We start from the raw sequence: 6,285 nt of genomic DNA, 5'->3' as shown, positions 1-6,285 counted from the left end.
TCGGCGTAGTTCTTAGTGTGCTCCTTCATATCCACATATGATGAAGGCACCATTGGTAAGAAGCTTTGGCGTATCTCCACCAAGTGTTCTTCGGCATAAGCGATGAGAACTGGGCTGTTAAGCAGTACCATCAAATGGGCTTTCGCTGCCAATTCTCTGGGTGCAGCAATTTGCGTGCCAGCAAGGACCAGCATACCTTTCAGCCTTCCCTCGTGGCGAGAGAGGGACAAACCTATCGGTCTTTGTTTCATGTATTCGGTGCAAAACTAAACCACCTCCTCTGTGGTATAACCTTGTAGGATGCTTGCCTCTGGATGGTTTCGGTTCCGACAAAAGCGCTTCAGTATTCCCATGAACCGCTCGAAGGGATACATGTTGCGAAGAAACACAGGACCACAATACTTTATCTCGTAGACAAGGTGCACAGTGATATGGACCATGACATCAAAGAATGACGATGTGAAAAACATCTCTAGGTTGGAAAATATTCTTGTAATATCATCTTGCATATGATCCAGCACTTTAGGATTTACAACTTTTTGCCATAGTTGGTGGAAGAAATCACAGAGGTCAATGAGTGTGTTTCTTATATCTTTGTCCATCAGATTCCTGATGGCCACCGGGAGGATTTGTGTCGACATTACGTGGCAATCATGTGACTTCATGTGTCCCAACTTCATTTTACCTGAGATCACATCCACGAGACTTCTGATGTTTGCGCGGTAGGAAGAGGGTGTCTTAACTGACAATAAATAGGTGAAGAACTGTGTTGCTTCTTTTGTACTGAAATTGTAACTCTGGCGAGCTTTGATGAATTTGTCATCATCTTCTGCTTCACTCTTGCGTTTTGATTGATCATCAAGCATATCGAGCCACGAACCATCACCATCCTTTCTTTTACCTTTAATCTTGAGCAGCGTACCAAGGATGCTTTCACATACATTCTTCTCTATGTGCATGACATCGATGCAGTGACATACACGTAGAATCTCCCGGTAAGGTAATTTCCAGAACACCGATTTCTTCTTAAACACTTGATCCTTGGGTGTTTGTTTCACCGTTAAAGGGTGGTTCTTGCCAAGCACAACATTAATTTTTTTAGCCATGTTGTGGACCACCTTCCGTCATAGGGTCTTGGGCTCGCACCTGCCTCTACTGTACCATCAAATTCAGCTTTCATCTTTTGATGTGGGTGATTTTTCCGTAAGAACCTACGATGATGCAAATACACTATTTTGCGCAAGTTGGGAAGTCTTCTGCTAGCTGTCCTATCCATGCATGTGACACACCGTACATCTCCCTTTGTTTTCTGCCCCGATGTGTTGCCTAATGCTGGCATATCTTGAATGGTGTGCACCAGCATCACATGTAGATCGAAAATCTCCTTTCTGTAAGCATCATAACATTTTACAGCAGGCGCATCTATCCACACTGTCAGCAGTTCTTCTACCAGCAGCTGAAAGTAAATGTCGATGTCATTTCTAGGTTGCTTCAGGCCTTGGATAATCATTGACATCATAATGTATTTTTTCTTCATACACAACCAAGGATCTAGGTTATATATGCACAAAAGCACTGGCCACGTGCTGTGATTGGTGGTCATATCGCCAAAAGGATTCATCCCGTCAGTACACTCCCCGAGCCTTATACTTCTAGGATCCTTGGCAAAATTTTCAAACTTTTTGTCGATTAATTCCCATTGAGCCCCATCTTTTGGGTTCCTCATAAACCTATCCACAATTCGCTCATCATGATGCCACCACAACCTCTTTGCCTCTCTAGGGTTTGCAAATAAACACCTCAACCTTGGAATTAAAGGCAATTACCAAACAACCTTGAATGGGATTCCTGTCTTGATCTCGTCATCTAATTTGTACTTGTCCTTTGCTCTCCTGCGTGTGTATCATGCATGCTTGCATGTGGGACATGCACGCAAATCTTTGTACTCACCACGGTACAATATACAATCATTCACACAAGCGTGTATCTTATGTACTTCAAGTTCCAATGGGCAAACAATTTTCTTCGCTTCATCCGTGCTTCTGGGGAGCACATTATCTTCCGGAAGAATTTCTTTGAAAAAACCTAACATCTCTGTGAAGCCCTTGTTTGATAGACCGTTTGCTGCTTTAAATCAGAGAAGGGACAGGTTGGCACTCAACCTGGAATATTTCTTTTTGCGACCTGGATACAATTCTTTCTTGGAGTCTGCATCAATGGTTGGCAGATCCTTGTACCCAATCATATCCTTTCTTGGGCCCTCGAAATCTGCAGTCATGGCAGCAAACTCTGGCATATCAAGATCGTCGTCATCTGCGTCGACATCTTGGTTTTACAGTGGGCGTTTCGGGCTTCCGGTGTTCCATTGGTAGCTTGACGCCTCTACCCCGATGTTAGATTCAACATCCATGTGACACTGATCGAGGTTTGGCATCTCGATGCCCTGGGTATCTTCATCCATGACCTCCTCTTCACCATGTCTGTTCCAATGTGTATATCCATCCATGAATCCCCTAGAGACTAAGTGCATTTGGACATTTGCAACTTCATGTGACTCTGTATTGGCACAATCAGTACATGGAGACAGGATGTCATCCGCATCACCAATTCACCTCTTTGTACTTTCAGCCAAATTCATGAACTCTGTCACGACACTGGTAAAATCTGTGGTTTTCCAATTCTTCATCCATCGAGATCTTTCCATCTGTAGCACACAAATGGTAATTAAAACAAAATAACAACATTAATACAAGGATTAACTACTGCCCAAAGATGCGTGCATAAATCAGAAGGTTTTATTTTAATAATACCTGAGGGCGCTCCATGTTGTTATTAAGACATGCAATGACAAAAATTAATGGCCAGTCAATTTACACGCAGAGTACTAGTACAACACTACACTTAGGAATTGAATACCTTAATTAAGCCACTCACGAAAAGAATACCTTAATTAATTAGACGCACGGTGACCTCCCCCCAGTAGATAGACAAGCGCGAAGCTTATGGTGGTTGCCGCCTGAAGTTTGACCTCCACTATCCCGCCATCGACCGCGATGGATGTGCTCGAATCACACCACCGCCGACCTCGATGGTTGAGCTCCTCCTATCTCCCGAAGCAGACCGAGGATTGACCTCCTATGATGCCGCCACCGCCCACCGACCGAGGATTGACCTCTTCTCTAGTAGCCGCTGCCTAGGCCGCCGCCGCCATCTCTATATGCAGAGCAGCTGTTTTTTTACGGATATCCGCAGTGCGGCTATTTATACGGTATCTCACCGTAACTCAATTATATGGACAGGGTAGTACATCACCTACGGTTATGTAACGGCAACCGTGTCTAACCTACATTGTCTTCGCACATGGTTTGGTGTGGAAATCGTGTGTGATGTTGTAATACCTAACACAAATGACATGTATAAACAGTGTGTCGTATACAACATATAGTGCCATAAGTAGTTCCCGACCATTAGCTTATCTCCACACTTTCCCATTTCCCCCAAATCCCTACATAGCCTCCAAATTCCCTCGCGTGGCGCTGACATTGGGGGAATGCTGACGACTGGTGCTCATGGTTTCGGTGCGGCTACTCCTCCTTGTATCGCCGCCATGACGACGATCGCCACCGAGCACTTGCCTAAGGTCATCAGAAGGGATGTGTACTACAAATCCGAATCGTCCTGTCAGGTTCCAATCTATTTCTATCTTTTTTAGCATGTCCAAAGTATAGCTCTTTGCCGAATCCGTCCTGAATAACCCCCTTGGAAAGCGATCTGCCGCCGGATTCAGAGCTTGACTCTAGACTCCCGCAACACGAGTATGACTCTGAGTTTTGCGCCACCGAAAAGTACCAAAAGTTGAGTTGTGTGCACGGGCACACTCCCGCTCGACGTGTATGCACGGAGGGATTCAACATTTGCGGGCGGTTTCTCAGTTGCCCCTTAGAGGTTAGTGCTAATTAAGTTCATCATTTTACTTTAGTTAATGCCACCACTCATCCAGAATACTATTTAACATTGGCTGGGATATGAGGCTTGTGCCTTTGTTAACTGGCAGGATGAAGAATGGCATGGCATGGCTCAGAGTGTTATCACCAAGCTAGCAGAAGATAACGTAAAGCTGAAGATGAAACTGGTTGATCTCGAATGTACAATCAGTATGATGAAGCAAGAAAGAATCAATCACAGGCAACAGATGAAAGCAAGAGACACGAACGAACTAGCATGTGTAGTTGTGGTTGTTGCATTAGCAATGTTCTATGCACTGTTTGCAATGATCATTAGGGGTTTTGTTTGATAGTATTGCTAAAGCACATCTAGATGTGCTCTAAGTAATGCACATCTAGGTCCTATGGCATTGATGTTACACGAAGATTCATGTAGATATTTTTCTTTGTATTTTTTCTTTTCCTTTCTAGTTTCATTATTACTGGCTTTATCAATAAGAAGAGCTCAATATATTGCTTGCCAACTATCCTACTCCGTTGGTACCGGTACTAGTGCATAATCCCAAAACTCGTTCCTTGTTTTTTTCTTGAAAAAGGAAACCAGCCAAATAGCCAATAGGAGTCCTGCGCAACCCAGTCATTAATTGGCAGTTCCTCTTCTCTACATACCCCGCTTAAGTGTCCACCATCTTCATCGTCCCCGGCAAGCCGCACTACACACTGGCACACAGTCTACAGCCATGTTGAGCGACAACAAGGACGACAGTTCGGCCAGCAGTCTGGCGCCGATGATAGGTCAACATTGGAATCATCCCGCTCGTCTTCCATGAGTCTGATGTCGAGCCCAGACCTTGATTATATCCAGTTCATGGAAGGGACGCCGCCTCCAGAGTCGTCAGACGACAACCAGATGGACGAGGAACGTCGGAGGAGAAGGAATGGTTGAACGAGGAGGAGGACGACAACGACAGCAACGACGATGACGACAGCGGCAGCGGTGAAATGTCAACGGTCAGCGGCAAGAAGCGTCCTCACCAAGACAATGTCACGGGGCCATCCAACAACAACAACAACAAGAAGAGGACTAAATTAAGCAGACTATATATATATAGGGCCGTGCTATTCGTCACCTTGGGTGAGGAATAGTTATTCTTCACCCCTTTATTTTACCATCAATGCATCATAATTTTACATTCCGTAAGTTTTGTCTTATCTCCGACGCAAAAAGGGACCGTAAGAAAATATATAATCGCCGTAAAAAAATATTTTATGTTATGTAAAATTACAAACGTAAAAACATAGTCTAAAATACACATAAAGTGCAAATTTTCTTGTCTTATGACCTATATTTTTATTTTCTTATATCAAATTTTACGTACTGAATCAATAGGAATGTAACTATTTGAATTCGAAACATAATTTAATTATGAAATGATCGTAAGATTACTTTGGGTGAAGAATAACTTATTCTGCACCCTGGGTGATGAATAGTAACACTATATATATATATATATATATATATATATATATATATATATATATATATATATATATATATATCTGTTTGTCGTGTCAATCTCATCGCAGATGGTTAGTAATATGTATTTGACAGAGATCTTCTACATTATTGCCAACAGGTTGGTTTGTTGAACTATGTTCCCTGACGTGCACACAATTCACAAAAAAGACCGTATGGGTTGTCTATAATGATCGCACACAATTCTGATTACCGACCTATTTTCCGGGTATCGCACACATCTTGTTATGCCGAATCATTTGTGTTCACCTCAATCATCGCAAATGGTTCATCGGAGTGAACTGTATGCCGTATATCGCACACACCTTGATCTGGCTGCCCGTTTCTGTTGTTCTGTCTCATCGCAAACAATTCGTACAGATCAACCGTATGCCCCTCATCGCACACGCAACTAAAATCTGAACCATGTTTGATGTTTCATTCATCGCCAACGTTTTGCATCTTTTTTGATGTTTTTTACATCACTGTTTGCGATTAATTCATCGCACATAGTTTCGTCAAAGGGTCTCTGATCGTAGTGTCACATTAGCAGCATCCTGCAGTAGTGAGAGTAGACCACCTCATCCTAAGATGGGAGTTTTGAACCCACCGGACTCTCGCCTACTACAGAGCTCTCTGCCGAAGACCCAGAGGCGACTGTGTTTTCAACAAACCTGGAATCAAATAGGACTCCCCCTATCATCGGAGAGCCATATTCACCTCTCAACACCAACTCGAAACTCCCGAGGTCTGTGTCTAGTGAGCACGGCCAGGTAGAGTCTACCAGGCCTCCGCGGGCCCCCAGTTCCCCGTCCGACCTTCACT

Source organism: Triticum aestivum, chromosome 6A (assembly GCF_018294505.1).
Source record: "Triticum aestivum cultivar Chinese Spring chromosome 6A, IWGSC CS RefSeq v2.1, whole genome shotgun sequence".
NCBI lineage: Eukaryota > Viridiplantae > Streptophyta > Magnoliopsida > Poales > Poaceae > Triticum > Triticum aestivum.
This window is presented reverse-complemented; position numbering follows the sequence as displayed.